Raw genomic sequence first — 19,049 nt, 5'->3', positions numbered from 1 at the left:
GAAATCAATATGTACTCGCTGCCAGGGACCGGCAGGGCGTGCCCACTCAAAATAGCGTTGAGACGGAGCAGCTTGGTGTTCGGCACACGTCGAACAATCTGTAGACATCTGCGTAATCTGCTTATCAATGCCGATCCATGTACAATGACGGCGGGCAAGCTGCTTGGTGCGGACCACTCCCCAATGACCTTGATGCAACAAGTCTAGGACCTTGGATTGGAGCACTTGGGGAACCACTACACGAAGCTGGTCATTCTCGGTGCGTAACAGCAAAACTCCGTGCGAAACAGACAACAGATGACGTTGCGGATAATAGCGACGAACCACAGGATCCGATATGTCCTTTGCCTTGGACGGCCAACCACGTTGAACAAAACGTAATAGTAAACTCGAATGAGGATCCGTAGCTGTCTCACGTGCCACCTGACGATAATCAATCGGAAAATCCCGGAGGGATTGATGCTCATCGGCGTCAATCTGATGGCAAGAGTCGTCAGAGGAATCGAAGACATCATCCGCAGCAATCGGCAATCTAGAAAGCGCGTCAGCGTTTGCATGCTGAGCTGTAGGGCGATACAGTATCTCATACTGGTATTGTGATAACAAAAGAGCCCAACGTTGTAGTCTCTGAGCTGTCCGCTGAGGAACTGGTTTAGACGGATGAAACAGTGACGTCAGGGGCTTGTGATCTGTTACTAAATAGAATGGTCTACCATAGAGGTAGTGATGGAATTTTGTGACACCGAACACAATAGCCAACGCTTCCTTGTCCAATTGGCTATAAGTACACTGAGCTTTGTTTAGCAATTTAGATGCGAACGCAATAGGACGTTCGGTGTTACCGACTCGGTGAGACAACACAGCACCGAGGCCGAAAGAAGAGGCATCACAAGCTAACACCAGAGGCTTGTTAGGGTCGTAATGGACCAGACAACGATCATTCAATAAAGCCTCTTTAAGCTGCTGAAAGGCTGATTGGCAATCAGCTGACCACACAAACGGAACATTCTTACGGCGGAGACGATGCAACGGTGCAGCAATCTGTGATGCATTAGGTATAAACCTAATATAATACGTCAATTTGCCAAGAACTGCTTGCAATTCATGCAGATTGCGAGGGGCGGGCAAATCACGAATAGCTGCTAAATGTGACTGGGAGGGATGAATGCCTTGAGCATTAATAACATGTCCCAGATACTCCATCTCCGTAAGGAAAAATGAACATTTATCGATGTTGCAACGTAGGCCTGCCTGAGACAACACTTTAAACAAACACTCCAAATTACGGAAATGTTCAGCAGGATCCGACCGGACACAACAATATCGTCTAAATAGTTGCAACACGATGGCACATTAGCCAGAAGTTGTGACAAAAAACGCTGAAAAACAGCTGGAGCTGACGCACAACTAAAAGGCAAACGCAGAAAACGGAACAACCCCAACGACGTGTTTATGACAAAATACTGTTGTGATTGCTCGTCGAGGGGCAATTGCAAATATGCTTCACGGAGATCAATTTTGGAAAAGAAACGAGCTTCCCCTAACTTATCCATCAGCTCGTCCGGTCTAGGCAAAGGAAAAGAATCAATGACAGTCTGAGGATTAACTGTCGACTTAAAATCAGCACACAAACGTAACTTGCCAGACGGTTTCTTTATAAGAACTAAGGGAGAAGCCCACTGGCTCGCTGAAACGGGTTGAATAACACCGTTGTTTTGCCAACGACGAAGTTCATCCTCTACAGGTGCCCGGAGGGCGTGCGGCACTGGACGAGCACGACAAAATCGAGGCTGAGCATTATCTTTTAACGTAATATGAGCGGCAAAGTTCGCAGCACAACCTAGTTCGTCTTTAAATATGTCACTGTATTGTTTACACAAATCGGTTATGCTGTCTTGAGGAACAACAACAACAGAATTAATTTGCAACACATTGTCTTGGATAGACAGGCCAAACAAGTCAAAACAGTCTAATCCGAAAATGTTTACACTGTCTGTAGCGCGGAGCACTGTGAATGAAACTGTTTTTGTATTGCCACGGAATGTGGCTGGCACGCTACATACACCTAACACAGGAATTTGTCGCCACTATAAGTAGCCAAAGAATGTTTTGCCGCTGAAAGTTTAGGGCGGCCGAGAGCCGCATACGTAGCACTATTTATGAGAGTCACAGACGCACCAGTGTCTAATTGAAAATTGAAGGTCTTATCCTGGATGCGTAGCTTCACAAATAGTTTATTACACTGTATCTGGATCGGTGCAGTGGAGGCGGAAGACACAAAATCAGCGCGTTTAGCGCGTGTTCGCTGCTTACGACAACTCGTGGGTTGGGCGGGTGGAACAACAACTCCCGCTTCACTTGCAGTCTGTACATTAGGTTTTACAGCGTTTGAATTACGCTTGGGTCGCATAGCAGAGGGCTGGGTGGGTGGCTTATGGCGAACAAGTTTATTACCCACACGAACCGTGGAAGAATCTTTAAAAGCGACTTTCTGGGCGGGCTGGCTTTGAAGAACATGAATATCCATGGGCTGGGCAGCACTAGAATTGTTCTTGCGTTTACGCAAACAAACAGTCTGGATGTGTCCTTTCCTTTGACAAAAGTGACAAACCGCGTTTCTCAACGGGCAACGTTCACGAGGATGAGCAAGAACACACTTAGGGCAAGACTTAACTCTATCATTTTGCACACGCGGCTGACGAGTGTGTTTAACACGACGCGGCCGGCTAGTGTTTACAGTCTGACTCTGCCGGTGGGGCCGCGGGCGTGACATAACTTGCTTAGCACAGGCAATTTGAGAAATACACGGCTGATCTAACTCACACTCAGCATAGTCAAAAGTATCTTGGGCTTCAATGATGTTCATCACAGTCTCTAATGACGGGTCAGGCAACTTTAAGATAGCAGCACGAATACGAGAATCTGCAATGTTTTGAGTAATAGCGTCCCGTAACATGACATCACTGTAGGAAGCTCCACACACACAATTAAATCGGCACTGACGGGTGAGGCCCCGTAAATCTGTTAACCACTGTTTATTAGATTGATGTGGCAGTTTCTTTAATCTGAAGAACTTGAATCTGGCTGCTGCCACATGAACTCGCGACTCGAAATACTCAGCAAGCTTGTTAACAACAACGTCATAGTCTAAAGCTTTTGGCTGGGATTCCGGGAACAACTTACAAAGTAGTCGATAGATTTCCACGCCTGCAGTGGCAATTAAATAAAGCTGCCGCTCAGTACCTGTGATTTTGTAGACTGTCATGTGCGCCTGCAACTGCGCGAAATATTCGCGCCATTCTTCTCTTGATGCATCAAAAGCACGGAAATGTGGTGCTGCCTGTGCTTGTTCCTTTTGTGTTGGAGGATTAGCCGCTTGTTTGGCGATTGCTTCCACCAGACTTTGTATTTGCTGACTCTGTAACAAGATCAACTGTTGTAATTCGGCAGACATAGTGAACACAAATTAAACCAGCCCCCAAAAGTTTATCGCTATAATTAGTATAACCAGAAACAAGTTGAACCAGCCCTGCACACGAGTTCGGCAGTCCTCGTCGCCATTTTTGTGGCGGTGTTCGTAGCGACAAACAATTCGCGGTAGAACGGCTTACGAAGTCACCACCACACTTTTAATAGCGGGCCGACCGGTCCGCTGGAACAGTGAACAGAAAGATGAAAACCCAAACACTCTGATTAAATAAAAGTCGGTACTTATCTTTATTGTCGAAGATACAAAAACACAATAGTGAACTCCGTGTCTACAGAGATCTGTCTAGTTCGAGTCGGAGCGGCTAGGTCGGCGTCGGCTGACGACAAACAACAACTCTGCTGCGATGAACACACAACTGACTAGCAAGTACACAATTCGGTGGCGAGTATACAACTGAGCGGCGAATACAGAACTGTCCTAGCGCTCGCGACTCCAGCGCTTAAGAAGCCAGAAGCCAGCGGTGGCGCGCGCAGACTTGCGGCGATTTGCTGTCTCGCTGGCGCTGCTTATGCGGACGGCGTCCGGACTTTGATGCTGCCAACCTTTTGGCAGCGGGCTCGGGTGGCATTACTGGCTAGGACATAACACCCTTGTATAAACCCTCTATATACTCCTTCCACCTTTCTGCCTTCCCTTCTTTGCTTAGAACTGGGTTGCCATCTGAGCTCTTGATATTCATACAAGTGGTTCTCTTCTCTCCAAAGGTCTCTTTAATTTTCCTGTAGGCAGTATCTATCTTATCCCTAGTGAGACAAGACTCTACATCCTTACATTTGTCCTCTAGCCATCCCTGCTTAGCCATTTTGCACTTCCTGTCGATCTCATTTTTGAGACGTTTGTATTCCGTTTTGCCTGCTTCATTTACTGCATTTTTATATTTTCTCCTTTCTTCAATTAAATTCAATATTTCCTCTGTTACCCAAGGATTTCTATTAGCCCTCGTCTTTTTATCTACTTGATCGTCTGCTGCCTTCACAGCCTTCACAGCCTTCACAGTCTTAAATGTAACGATATACAAGACATTTCGTCGTCAATACACGACATTTCCCTCCATGGGAGAAATTTGTTGACTACTTTAGCAACAAATTCGTAAATTGCCTTCTGCTGTTGTTAATCATCTCAACTCTAGAAATGACGTTGTAGACATTCTTGGTTAAAGACTCTTGTTCTCCTTACATTTTACACTCTTCATCTACATCCTCTTCCATTTCCATAATATTGTCCTCAAGTACATTGCCCTTGTATAAACCCTCTATACACTCCTTCCACCTTTCTGCCTTCCCTTCTTTGCTTAGTGTTTCACTTCATTTTTGCAGGTACGTCAACAGCAACATAAAACACTGTTTCATTTTTCACCGCACTTATATACACATAGATAAATATGCATAAAAGCACCATTGTCAAACGTCGATTCAGTTTCACGTAGCGCATAAGCTTAAACTATTAGCTACTTAACTTTTCTCTTTTTTCAATGAAATGAATACCCTTAGCTGCATACAATTGTTGATGTAAGTCAACGGGGATGGTTGAAAATGTGTACCCCGACCGGGAATCGAACTCAGAATCTCCTGCTTACATGGCAGACGCTCTATCCATCTGAGCCACAGAGGACAAAGAGGATAGTGTGACTGCAGGGACGTATCTCTGGCACGCCTCCCTTGAGACCCACATTCGGAACTTATTGTCCCGCACTATATTCATAGTGACCCTGCTCATCATACTCATTTCTCGCGGCTTTACCGCCGATTCCCGTAATAGTTCGGGCACTGTTTGTGCATCCGCACAGAAGAAGATGATCAAATGTCCGGAGAGCTTTAATTATATATATATTGCCTTACCCAGTCCGTCCCAAATTTCACGTATACGTGGAAGTGGGAAACCCTTTGTTGGCAGTAATGTCAGTTTTGTGCAATCAGCTACCACCCTCCAATTCCTTTTAGCAGTTGCATCCACCTTTTTGGAAATTGTAGGCGCCGGTTGAAGGTAGTATCGTACCGTCCTCCAACGTCTGATTTATTTCCTGTTGTAACTCTTCTTTCTTCGCTTCTGGTATTCTGTAACGACGAGAGCAATTTACTCGTCCCTCTGCCTTGGGAATCAGCTTTATTTGAAGCCAGATTGTATCTGTGTATGTCAACTTACGGCCTATGAAATGAAAGATATAATTATGCGCAGAACACATCTCTGTTATGGACTGGTTTTCCACTGCATTCAAATGATCTAACCACAAGTTTTCTTTTAATAAACTGATAATCGATTTTTTCTCACTTGGCATCTTGTCCACCTTGCATACCTTTTGCTCGGGCTAAATGGTGGAACTTCTTCAATTGCAGTGCAAGACATCTTCATAGAAAACGTCTCTTCTCGTGTATTTCACACGCTAATTAAACAAGAGCTCTCTCGTACTCTTACCAGCGCCTGTGATAGATACACACCTTCCTGCAACTCCTGATTCTTGACATTGCCTTTTCTTCAGTTAGTATCTACATCTACATCCATACTTTGCAAGCCACCTGACGGTGCGTGGCGGAGGGTACCTTAAGTACCTCTCTCGGTTCTCCCTTACGTATCAGCAACCTTCATCTTCAGAATCTTCTCCTCACGAGGAACTAGCTTTATTTTAGCCACCTGGGCTGCTTGATGCTCCGTTCCCATCGGTGACACACCCGTCTACCAGTACCTTGTTTACTTCGCCATTTCTATGGCACACAGTTGTTTACTGGCGCCTCTGAACAGAGAACGTTGAACTCCACTGTATTCACAACTAGCAGTTTCAAAATTATCTTGCGGCTTTCTAAGCTACTGCTGCTGTGTAGTTGCGCATTGTGCTTCTATCTCTGTACACAATTTAACGGGCCTACCCCTGATCCACAATGTTCCCTTGGCGTAATCAATTACTACACTGACCTTCGTGAAGAAGTCTCTACCAATGAAACTGGTGTATGAAATGTCTAATTCCCCTCCTACTACAGGAGACTTATGTTTCACTTTTAACTTTTGATCTATTCCAAGATCTAAAACTGCTATCTTATACCTAAGTATGAACAGACTTATGACACCTTTAATCTTTGGACTTTCTTCAGGTCTGTACTCGACCAGGCTTCGCAGACACTTCATACTGAGGAAGCTAATTTGTGCTCCATTATCTAGAAGCAATTTTAATGTACTTTCTATACTCAGTGCGCATTTCAATTGCACAATGTCATTTTTACTTTCACAGCTTTGAATATGTTTCGAAATTCAGCATAATATGACTGAACCCTTATGCTTTTCTTCGTTCCCCTGCTTCTAATTTTTCACACATTATCCTGCATTCCCAGTACACTCTCTAGCCATGTGCCCTGGCCTATGATATGCGAAACATACAACAGTCTTCGCTTTCTTAGAAGGATCTCTAGGTCCCAATAAATTGCTGTTTTCGCACCTGACAATGTTTGGAGCCTCTGACTCTTGACACACTTGAACCAATTCTCCTTTGCGAATTCTTTTCTCTAATCGGCAGTCTCGCATTAAATGTGCCAATTTTGCCAAGTTTTACACTTAACGTTACTTTTGAAATCGTTAATTGTGTGCCCTGGATGTCCACATGAGAAACACTTAGGGTCACGTTCCCTGTCTTGCCCTGATGACTTTTATCACTTGTGACTCGTCCATCAAAGATAATTCAGCAGCATCAACAGGGGGATATTTTCGCCCACTGCACGCACAATAGTCTGTTGCGTTCATCATAGATGCCTAAATGAAGGCTGCTCTGCTTAATTTTCCGACTAATGACAAAGAGCTTTCCAGTTCTGGTGCTGGCACTGCACCATGGACAGCCTCAAGAAACTGATGCTGAAGTTTATCTACTTTAGTTCTAACATTCTGCGTGGTGTCTGTTTGTTCTATACCGTGTCTCCCTACCACTTTAGCGCAACGACGCTCTGAGCGTGTTTTCTAGGGAACTGACTAGTTTGAGCTTGGGACCTGTTGATGGTAAGGAGACGCCAGACCACACATGATATGTAGAGTTAAGAGTTCAGTGAGACTAGCGATGATATAACCAAATACTTAATGATTTCAGCGTCAGCTCCACTGCACTCCCTGTAAAAGAATCTTAATACTAACTAAATTTAGTGGAAGGGGTTCAAGGCTTTCCTATTTTTAGTTAGCTGGTAAAATAACGTCGAAAAAGCAGTTAAGTTTACCACTGGAAATATTATTATACTCACAAAACATTGTTTATAAATTGCACTATTGATAAAAGGAAATGTTTTAATATAGGACGGTAAAAACCAACTGCGTTCAACAAAAATGTGAACGAATATTCCCTGAATGGGTTTCAAAGTTCACAATGGATCGAAGGATGACCTATGCCATTTCACATCTATAATATGGGTTTAAATTAAGTTTCACAAAAGAGAAAACTATCAAAATGGTCTACAGAGACCCTCAATTATCTTTAATTACTTATCTAACTTGTCGTAAATTACAGTGGCTGATGTGGCTTCTCAATAACTATATAACAGAAAAATCATCGCGTTTCAGATTTTTACTTCAAGTGGCAACTGTGAACCCCATGAGCTTTAATTGACGATCGACACTAGTATTACGCAAAAAGGGGGTGTAATAGATGAGACTTCAGCAGTTCTGAGTGAAGCTTTATGCGCTGTTATGCGGCATCGTGTGCGTTCATTACCTTGTCGGTGTTCATCAGGGGGCGGCGGCCAGCACCACTCCGCTCACCTCGCCGTCTCGGAAGCAACTCTCTCCTAACTTCTCCTTACTACAATTTACCGAAGTTGGTTTAAAAAACTATCTGGCTGTGTTTTCATCTGACCAATCAGGGTCTCAATGTTAACCTTAAGCTGCGCCTACAAAAATTCTGTCTATCCAATGAGAAACGTTATACTTTTCATGGTGGGGCAATGTTTTTAAAGTTTGCAATGTAACAGAGACGCGAAAAAGTCTCACGCTAAACTTGCAGCTGGTGTGGTCCTTTTAGTGTTATCGTAAGATCTATACTGTTCTTCTGGAGGGCTCTATCTTTTAATATGGGCTGGGTGTGGTCCTGACGTAACAGAGACGCGAAAAAGTCTCACGCTAAAACTTGCGGCTGGGGTGACCCTTTTTGTGTTATCGTAAGATCTATACTGTTCTTCTGGAGGGCTCAAGCTTTTAACATGGGCTGCGCGGTGGTCCTAGCGGTTAGCTGGCGACGTGGGTGTCCGTCCCTTATCGTAGGGCCTTCCAGCTTAACACGGTTCTGCTCTCTGCTTCTGTTCTCGTTTCTCCCCTCGAAACTGCGTCTGTTTCACGGTGGGGAGGTATGACATGCATTTAGGCGTTCTTGTGTTAGTCTGTGGTATTCCATTTGCTCACTCGTTACTCGTATTACTTTGGTTAATTTAATGTCACGATTTATTCGGAGCTATGTGACATACTACTGGATTTGCTTATCATGTCAGGGTTTTCATGGAAGGTGTTGGATTTGCCTGACACCTTACATAGTGTCTCAATCTGCTATTGATTCTCCCTTGCATTGCCTACTAGAAAAAATATTAGAAGCATAGTAATCCAATGTACAGTTATGTGCTTTATTTTCCAATGAAATGTTTCTCAGTTTTTTCCATGTGGGAGATAATTTACAGAGGAGCAGTTTATTTCATGCAGCACACTGAAAATGGGTTTTTACGAATTTTAAAAACGTTGGCTGGAGTGCTTCACATACTGATTCAAAAGCTATGTCCTCATTATTAATAAATTCATTTAATGCAGATTTTGTACCATCCACAGCCAGTGGAAAGAGTTTAAGGACATCAATGATGCTAAATTTAGATACAACCGCTCCATCATGGCAACTGTATTATTAGACGAGGCCATGTCTTTTGTCTGGTGATGCATTGTGCAGAGACAAGAGGAAACAGCAGGGAAGTGATTCCACCACAGGATCAGTTGGCAGTAACATCTCGTTTTTTAGCCACTGGGGATTCCTCGTAAAACGAAGATTTCATGACAAAACATTTGCATTGTCGCGCGATTGCTAATGCCAACGTCTCACACACGATTGTCGGCATTTAGCATCCGTTGTCAACATTATCACGCGAGGCCGCCGGAATAATAGCAAAACATTGATATATGTGCCAGATGCATGAAAAAATTATATAATGTATTACATACTCTGATATATATATAACTTTTACCTTCACTTCTTGGGATAAAACTTGCACAATGGCCTCGCAAACACGAAGAATAATGTTGCATATGGCACTTATTGATATTCTATGCAGATACATTAACGTCGAAACGACAGTCGGCACCTTCAAAACTCAAACAGCCGCCAAAGAGCCTGGTACTACGCATGCGCTAATCGTCGAAATAAGCGGCAGTCGACAAGACGACAGGAAATGATAGTACTGCGCATGCGCGAGTTCTTCAAATGTCGCTCATACATGTCGCGTATATGGCCAAAAAGCAATATACTAAATGTATACGCGACATGTATGAGCTGGAGGGTCCGCATACAAGTTCCGTGAATTTTTGTATGAAGTGATGTATCGCGATATGTCAAATTGACATGTCGCTCATACATGTCGCGATACATGTATCCCAGTGTAAACGTACCTTAATGTCGTCTTCTGACAGACGATGAAGGGGAGACAGGAGGTTTCAGGTAAGTTTGCAGTTTCTGAGCGGCGAGGAGCAAGTGCAAGAAGACAAATTCCCAGTGAAGGCAGACTGATGACTTGGATCAGCGCCAGATATTGTCTCAAGACACCTGGGAGAGGTGCGAATTTTGGAACTCGACAGGATGCTTGCAGCAGGAGACTCATGGAATTCAGGGACGCCATGAATACTATTCATTAGGGATTAGATTAACTAATACACTGAAGGCTAATTCTGAACTTTATCGGTGCCTCACTGAGCTGACCGAGAAATGCCTCTGAATACAAAAACATGGTGAAAGACTTGCACTTCATTCACCTTTCAGTGCTCGTATTTCATATTTATAATCCCAGCATTCTGGTACTCCGTAAAATAATAATTCAGATAATATTAATAATTTCTATGAGTTGCCTGATTTATTTGATGATTTTTACAGCTTGTCTCACACTGATCTATGAGAGGAGCTTGGCGCTAGAAATTTTCTTTATTTATGGGCGAGGGCAGCAGTCTTCCTAGGAGCCATGATGGCTTCCCGTTTCCCATCCTTTTTCCGATCGCCAGGGTAGCACGTAGTGTCGTTTGAACATTCAGTAGTGGCCAAAGTTTCTCCTGTTCTCAGTCCCCCAACCTGCCTTACCAACCCTGTAACTGGTATTTCTGCTCGATTTTAACGTCGCGAGGTCGCCTCCCTGTGAAATTCCGGCCCTCTGATTGGCCAGTTCAGGTGCGCGCCCGATTTCCGCGGGTAGGCGGCAACCGCCCTCCGCGGGTTGATAGTGGACAAAGGGGCAGTAGGGCAGTTCCAGTGTGCCGGAGGCTGGAGATGAAGTTCACTAAGCATGAGCGCCGACGTGCACTGTAGATTCGCGCCCTGCGGCCCAGAGGGAACCTGATAGGTCATTGTGAATAGTTTCGCGTCTTGCGGGTTTTATTGCTTTAGTACCGGAGGCTACCGAGCGATTCACGCACAGTAGCTTCATCTTAGTCTTTTGCTAATTCCTGGTGGTGGTCGTTGCGCGCCTGCAACCCCTTCCTAAATGGGATTCTATTTTATAATATGGCGATCATTTCTAAAATTCCTTTCCTCCTGCTATCGTGGCATGTTGTGAACGTACGTTAGGGGAGGCTGCTGAACTCGATTCTTTCTTCCTCCCACCTCCATTTGGTTGTATTATTGTTCGATTCTCAACTGTCTAATAAATGAGTCTGTAAATCTTACATTCTCTTTCCTTACGTGAACTCACCCCTAGTCTAACAGAATAATGCTGAACTATAACGGTTGCTAAAAGGTCGTGCAGGTCTCGCGCCACTAACGATAGTACAAAGATTCAATATCGCGCGCCTGGCACGACCATTGCATGCATGGCACCGATAACAGTAGTGATCATGTTCAAGTCTTCCCCATTGATAAACTGGGAAGTGTTCACGGCTCAGTGTGAATACGTGAGCACTAAATCCACTTGATGTGGTGGAAGTAGTGGCCTCTATTTTACCTTGCTGGTTTAGACAAAAAATATTTAAAAAATCACAGCCCCTACAGCAAGGGATAGTAACTTGAAAAAAAAAACGAGCCCCGCTTTTAATGGTTTTTTAAAGAAACATGGCAGTACACCATTTCTCCCTTTCTATAATCGGCCCACCAATTCACCAGTACGTAACAAGCTTTGGCCAATCTGACAAGTCGCTCTGTACCTCCAGGGCGCCTCTACCAAACGCATTTAGATTCCTCCTCTCCTCCTCATCGGTAGGTAGGGATGCTTCTGGGCTTTTTATTAACAAACTCGAAGTGTGGTAGCAACAGCGTTCATCTGAAAGCTAAACGTCACTGCCACTCCTATTACGGGCAGCAACAAGAGTGTCTTACGTCACTTGACCCCTCCCTCCCCCCCCCCCCCTTCAATCCTTTTGTGAGTAGTGACCGCTGTAGTAGCACTCTAATCTGTGTAAACCAACAGACATAGCAGTTCGCAGGAGGAAGTATGAAGCTTGCTATCTCTGCTAATATATAATTTTTCGTGACCATCTTCTTTTGAGACGCCTTACTACAGCATCTGGGTGGTGAATGGAGCTTCCAGTTAATTCTCTGGAGTGGAACGTCTCTCCTGGGCCAGCTGCCCAGAGCGTCTGCAATTTGCACTACTCTAGTGGTACTAATTAGCTCCGGTAACCTAAATGCTAACTCTGTTGCATGTCTCTGCATTGTGTCTCTGATTTTCTACCTCGAAGTACCCTTATGCGTGACAGCCCGTAAGGCATTACGCCGTCAAAATATGATACGATTTCAAGCGTTTGCAGCATCCTACTTTGATTTGTGCGTGACACATTTTTGTCAACAGTTGTGGAAATAGCAATATCCACCATTGTCAGTTTCTGTTTCTCTGTGTCTGTGTATATTTAGTTTAGCAATGAAGCTTCTCTCTTACGGAACTAGTAGTATATATAAAGGATAACGGTTTTGACGTATTCTTGTAATTTCTTGGTGGACCTTCTCTCCTGCATAGCCGGCAGTTGTGGCCGAGGGGTTCTAGGCGCTTCAGTCCGGAACCGCGCTGCTGCTACGGTCGCAGGTTCGAATCCTGCCTCGGGCATGATGTGTGTGATGTCCTTATGTTAGTTAGGTTTAAGTAGTTCTAAGCCTAGGGAACTGATGACCTCAGGTGTTAAGTCCCATAATGCTTAGAGCCATTTCAGCCATCTCCTGCACAGACGGAGAAATGGGACTGAGTTTTCCACATGGTCTGTGAACCATGTTTTGCGTTACCAGTGCAGAAAAGTTCCGTATCTTGCGTTGAGTCAGACTACTCAGTAGATGTAACGTCATCGATTTGTGTGCGCTCAACTCCGATTTCCAACCGAATTAGTTTTTGTTAATGTGGGACTCCTCGCTTTTCCCATTCAGTCGTGCACACGCAGCGTCTTGGTACTCCAAAGACGTGGTTTTTTATTGTAACGTCTTTTACCTTCAACTGCTTCTGTTTCAATATTCTCGCAATCAGGTCGTTGCGCTCATTAGGTAAGTAACCATTCTTAAGAACCTTCCTGATCTCTGTACAAATCGGATTGCAGCCACAAGTACTAGATAAACTGATCCCCATATTTCCTAATGTATGTGACAATGTGCTTCATGAATTCATACGTGTATCTGACTGCCTGTAACCGTAGATGCTATTACGTCTAAATCACTGAAATTTTCAAGGATCCCTTATTTTCCACATCATCTTTCAGATGAAAATATTCTTCAGCTCTCAATTTATGTTCATTCAGATGAATATGAAGAAGACGCCCACCTTGTATTCCTGAATTCGTATCAACAACGAATTGATGAAGCTGTTGTGTGCAGTTTAACACGTATTCTGTTCACTGTATCGAACCATGAGTCAACTTGCTCAAAAATTCATGGCAATAAATTTTTTGTTGGTTGTTACATCAGATTATGGCTTCATCTAACTCAAATTAAAATGATATCCACATTAAACACGAGGGAATAGCATTGGGTGCCATAGAGACAGCTGTCAGAGACAGCTGTTAGAGACAGCAAAGGATGTGGAAGAGCAGCTGAACGGAATGGACAGTGTCTTGAAAGGAGGATATAAGATGAACATCAACAAAAGCAAAACGAGGATATTGGAATGGAGTCGAATTAAATCCGGTGATGCCGAGGGAATTAGATCAGGAAATGAGACGCTTAAAGTAGTAAATGAGTTTTGCTATTTGGGGAGCAAAATAAGTAATGATGGTCGAAGTAGAGAGGATATAAAATGTAGACTAGCAATGGCAAGGAAAGCGTTTCTGAAGAAGAGAAATTTGTTAACATCGAGTATAGATTTAAGTGTCAGGAAGTCGTTTCTGGAAGTATTTGTATGGAGTGTAGCCATGTATGGAAGTGAAGCGTGGACGATAAATAGTTTGGACAAGAAGAGAATAGAAGCTTTCGAAAAGTGGTGCTACAGAAGAATGCTGAAGATTAGATGGGTAGATCACATAACTAATGAGAAGGTATTGAGCAGAATTGGGGAGAAGAGAAATCTGTGGCACAACTTGACCAGAAGAAGGGATCGGTTGGTAGGACGTATCCTGAGGCATCAAGGGATGACAAATTTAGTATTGGAGGGCAGCGTGGAGGGTAAAAATCGTAGAGGGAGACCAAGAGATGAATACACTAAGCAGATTCAGAAGGATGTAGGTTGCAGTAGGTACTGGGAGATGAAGAAGCTGGCACACGATAGAGTGGCATGGAGAGCTGCATCAAACCGGTCTCAGGACTGAAAACCACAACAACATACAACAACACCATAGACCATCATAAGAGCGATGTGTTTGTGAAATATGGTGCAATACTTTGCTTCGTCGTTGTATTACAGTATCCTGAAGATCAAAAACGCCACTGAATATAACCTCCGCAGCTCCATCTCCTTGAGGAACACCGAAGAGCCGCTCATGTTCACCTCCTTCTCTGAGATGTACTGTTACGACCATTTCACTCGTATATTCATCCGTGGCCATCAGTTCCAATGCTGTGTTAAACATTTTATTGCGATCGTTGTACTGATGAAATGTTCTTTGTAAGTTTAACACAATTTATACAACTTGTGTCTTGTTACTGAAGTGCAGGCGCACTTCTGGTTCGTTCCAGTTACTTCATTTCGAATAAAGCATAGCTGGAAAAATTTCGGCGGTTAGTATGACAACGGAAGCAACATTCCCACCTTACGATAAATCGGCCGTTGTAGCTGAAATGTCGTTCGAAATATGAACTGTTCAGTAACTGGTTGGGCGCCAACGATGTCATTTGGAAGTGAGAGCAATTTCTGAAGTTATCAAGGAAAAACTTTGACAAACGTACCTTCCAATACGTAGGTCAGAAGTGCTTATGGTAGTGGTTCGAGCTTTCCCATTTTTTGCTGCAAATTCCAGGAGGCTCTGACTGAATCGTTTAGCCCAACAAAAAACCATCTTCTTTTTCCGATCGTTGCAGCAGCCTGTTTCGGACAGTCTGTCTTGAAAGAAAACTAGCTCTTTATTCACAGTAAGTAATAAGTGCTGATAACAGTGATCTCAAACTGATTCTATATTTCTAGATTTTCAGAAGGCTTTTGACACCGCTTCTCAGCAGCAGCTGTAATGAAATTGCGTTTCTGTGCAATATCGTCTCAGGTTTGCGTCTGGATTCGGGAATTCCAAGAGGAATTCAGACAGGTCACAGTTTGTAGCAGTTCGCGCAAAGTTATCGACTGACATGGGAAAGGCCTCAGACACGGCCCACCTATTCGGCTCAAATTTGGCAGGTCGCTCGTGTACAACCTAAAACGAAGGAATCTAAAATATTTTGGGTCAACAGCCCTGCGTTTTTGAGAAAATCGCCCCTAAAGGTTATGACGAGCAATCGACTCAAAATTGGCGGCATCGGTAGATAATTGTAAATAAAGCATTTTTCATCATCAGGTATGGGGTCCGCAAAGGCAAACTTTTCCGGAAATCGAGGAAAGAAAGTTTTACAACTGTTCGCTTCTGTACACACGTGGTAAACGCTTTTCGTCGTTGGCACCGATAGTGCAACGGTCAAGGTAACTGGCCGGGAATCGGAGAACCCGGGTTCAAAACTCGAAGGAACCTCCTATGTGTACCCTTTTTTATCTGCAATCCCAAACCAACTGGAGGTGTTTCTTACCCTGCACCAAGTCTGGTTGAAATCGGCAAATTGGTTTAGGAGGAGATTTGAAACATTCATCCATTTCTGTAATATACAAGGTGTTTCAACTTGAGGGAGCTAAATATCTCGAAAACGACGTAATGTGCGGAAAAAAATGTTCTAAGTGAAAAGTTAATAGTAGAAAGAGAGATACGTGCCTGAGTTACAACTGCCCACCTCCTAAAACATCCCTCCTACGTGGGATTTGTATTTTCAAATTGGAACCGCCCCCCCTTCCCCCCTCAACACCCGCGTTTTTATTGTATACTCGGATTTTACGCCAAAAAGTTCTCAAACTATTGTTTTCCAGTCATGGTACATAGCGTTAGCAAGTGTGTCTGCATTTAAGAACCGACACATTTGATTCCACATTCCATTTACGAAACCCTTTTTTTATGAAGTTTGATATTTATGATCGAAATTTACTTTAGTGTTGCAAATTTTGTTGTACAGTACGTCATTAGCGTTTCGATGTCCGGTTAGTAACTACGCTTAACGTGATTCAGAAACACGGAATCATTGAGATGGGCCCTTGGATCTAAATAAATGTATCGGCTGGTCGGATGTATCGTGGTTCCTAGAGCACAATATCGATTACCATGTCCGGTTACGCCATCATCCAGGTAAAAGGTTGCCTGAAACATACACCGGCCGCTGGCGCAGGCCGTTGGCGTGGTATTACGCAATTGGGGATATTTGCTTGTCGACATTACCTTCGTATACTACGTAAATCACCGTCAGCCCTTCGTGCTTTGTCTACCCTGACGTTATAACGTCTCCCAGAGTATTAATTAACTGTGTCACAAGGTGGCCGTTAGAGGAGCACGAAAATTAACTCGTATTGATGACTTGATACTAAATTCGCCCGACCTGAACGCAATAGTACGCATCTGGGCCGCTGTCGGTTGCTAGGTCCATCCTTACAAAGCCACTGGCCGTAATTTACAGGACTTTCATGACCTATAAGGAGATGTATGATGCCACGTACTTCCAGAAATCTACCTATGAAATGTCGGATACCTAGCACGTATCTCTACAATGTAGCGGTCCAATAGTGGACACACACACCCTTTTGAGGAGATGTTCATAACATTTGATTCATCTGCGTGCAGAGAGTCCTATCGGATGTGGACGATGACTGAGATATTTTCAGTGACGTCGAACGCTTTACCGGGTTTTTGTAATTATGACAAATTACATCCTCACTGACTGATTAGGCATCAGTACTAGCACACCACGCTGTGGTGCATTGCGCTAACTACTTAAGTCCCATCTTATTCTATTATTTTCTCCTGTGAAAGTGTACGCGTTATGTAGGTCTTGGCGTCACTCACGTCCATCTAGAAACTATTTAGAGGTTCACGAAGGCGATTTTGGCCTGATGTACTCGACGATGCCCTTTAGCTACACTGTCTAAAGGATCGTCCTAATAAATACCAAAATAAGATCAGCCTGAAGATAAGGTGAAACATGTAGCTGATAAATAAAAAAATTGAAATTGTTACCAAGATTGTTTTCAACTAATACTGTTAAACACGGGTTTACTGATTCATGCCACAGATGGTTCAAAATGGTTCAAATGACTCTGAGCACTATGGGACTTAACATCTTAGGTCATCAGTCCCCTAGAACTTAGAACTACTTAAACCTAACTAACCTAAGGACATCACACACATCCATGCGCGAGGCAGGATTCGAACCGTAGCAGTCCCACGGTTCAGGACTGCAGCGCCTAGAACCGCACGGCCACCGTGGCCGGCTGCCACAGATGGATTGAAAGAATTTCTACATATAAAAAAATTATAGGACTGGAATGAAACGTACAAATACTTGTCAGCTACACGGTATATACAGACTCAAATGCAATAGATACTCATCATTTTGGTTTGCAGCTCCTTGTGTTGGCCGTGTTTGCAGTTAAAATTGTTGGATGTGAGGTCCGCCAGTTATGCAAAACACCGTTTTTCTTCAGTACCCAAACATGTTTCGGCACCACTGTGCCATCATCAGTGGGTTTTCGTTTTTATTTATTCTGTAATGTGAACATTTTTGTTAAACGATTATAAAATTATGTGCATCTTTAGTTCAAACAACAGATCGTTTCATTTTGTAAATACCTTTACATTTGGTGTCCATGAATTTTTTGGATCACTTGTATGTTAATTACTACAGATAGTATGTCATCTGCAACCAAACGATGCTGATGAGAAAGTTTTTTGCTGGGAGTTAACCTATCTTCTAGGATGTAATTTAGTTTGTCGCGATGTTTTCGCGCCTATATTCGTTTTTACTTACGTTTTCGTGTGGCAAGCACTTCCATTCTCCGCATCATGCTGAGGTGGTGTGATGCACACGTAACTATAACAAGCGTTTTCCACAAACCTATATATGTAGAGTCATACTCACAGGGAATTCTACACTCCTGGAAATGGAAAAAAGAACACATTGACACCGGTGTGTCAGACCCACCATACTTGCTCCGGACACTGCGAGAGGGCTGTACAAGCAATGATCACACGCACGGCACAGCGGACACACCAGGAACCGCGGTGTTGGCCGTCGAATGGCGCTAGCTGCGCAGCATTTGTGCACCGCCGCCGTCAGTGTCAGCCAGTTTGCCGTGGCATACGGAGCTCCATCGCAGTCTTTAACACTGGTAGCATGCCGCGACAGCGTGGACGTGAACCGTATGTGCAGTTGACGGACTTTGAGCGAGGGCGTATAGTGGGCATGCGGGAGGCCGGGTGGACGTACCGCCGAATTGCTCAACACGTGGGGCGTGAGTTCTCCACAGTACATCGATGTTGTCGCCAGTGGTCGGCGGAAGGTGCACGTGCCCGTCGACCTGGGACCGGACGGCAGCGACGCACGGATGCACGCCAAGACCGTAGGATCCTACGCAGTGCCGTAGGGGACCGCACCGCCACTTCCCAGCAAATTAGGGACACTGTTGCTCCTGGGGTATCGGCGAGGACCATTCGCAACCGTCTCCATGACGCTGGGCTACGGTCCCGCACACCGTTAGGCCGTCTTCCGCTCACGCCCCAACATCGTGCAGCCCGCCTCCAGTGGTGTCGCGACAGGCGTGAATGGAGGGACGAATGGAGACGTGTCGTCTTCAGCGATGAGAGTCGCTTCTGCCTTGGCGCCAATGATGGTCTTATGCGTGTTTGGCGCCGTGCAGGTGAGCGCTACAATCAGGATTGCATACGACCGAGGCACACA

This window comes from Schistocerca piceifrons, chromosome 8 (genome assembly GCF_021461385.2).
Source record: "Schistocerca piceifrons isolate TAMUIC-IGC-003096 chromosome 8, iqSchPice1.1, whole genome shotgun sequence".
Classification (NCBI taxonomy): Eukaryota; Metazoa; Arthropoda; class Insecta; order Orthoptera; family Acrididae; genus Schistocerca; species Schistocerca piceifrons.
The sequence above is the reverse complement of the archived record's forward strand: the minus strand, read 5'-3'. Positions refer to the sequence as shown.